The following is a 427-nucleotide window of genomic DNA, read 5'->3' on the forward strand; positions in this document are numbered from 1 at the left end:
CAGGCTGATAGAAGGAGATAGAGACTATTTCATTGTATACAGGCTATTAGAAGGAGGTAGAGACTATTTCATTGTATACAGGCTGATAGAAGGAGGTAAAGACTATTTCATTGTATACAGGCTGATAGAAGGAGGTANGAGGTAAAGACTATTTCATTGTATACAGGCTGATAGAAGGAGGTAAAGACTATTTCATTGTATACAGGCTGATAGAAGGAGGTAGAGACTATTTCATTGTATACAGGCTGATAGAAGGAGGAAGAGACTATTTCATTGTATACAGGCTGATAGAAGGAGATAGAGACTATTTCATTGTATACATGCTGATAGAAGGAGGTAAAGACTATTTCATTGTATACAGGCTGATAAATGATCTATAGTATAGCTTCATTATTCAAATCTACAGTCTCCATACAACCCTAGCTTC

General features: G+C 36.4%; 1 long non-coding RNA gene across 1 annotated transcript; it reads left to right on the top strand.

The window, feature by feature from the left end:
- The first annotated feature begins 29 nt into the window (after window positions 1-29).
- On the top strand, window positions 30-259 carry LOC110440647. The gene is made up of 2 exons (XR_002461759.1): window positions 30-95; window positions 142-259. It is a non-coding gene; the product is annotated as an uncharacterized LOC110440647 (long non-coding RNA).
- The last annotated feature ends 168 nt before the right edge of the window (window positions 260-427 follow it).

The sequence above is a fragment of the Mizuhopecten yessoensis genome, unplaced genomic scaffold, assembly GCF_002113885.1.
Source record: "Mizuhopecten yessoensis strain PY_sf001 unplaced genomic scaffold, ASM211388v2 scaffold668331, whole genome shotgun sequence".
NCBI lineage: Eukaryota > Metazoa > Mollusca > Bivalvia > Pectinida > Pectinidae > Mizuhopecten > Mizuhopecten yessoensis.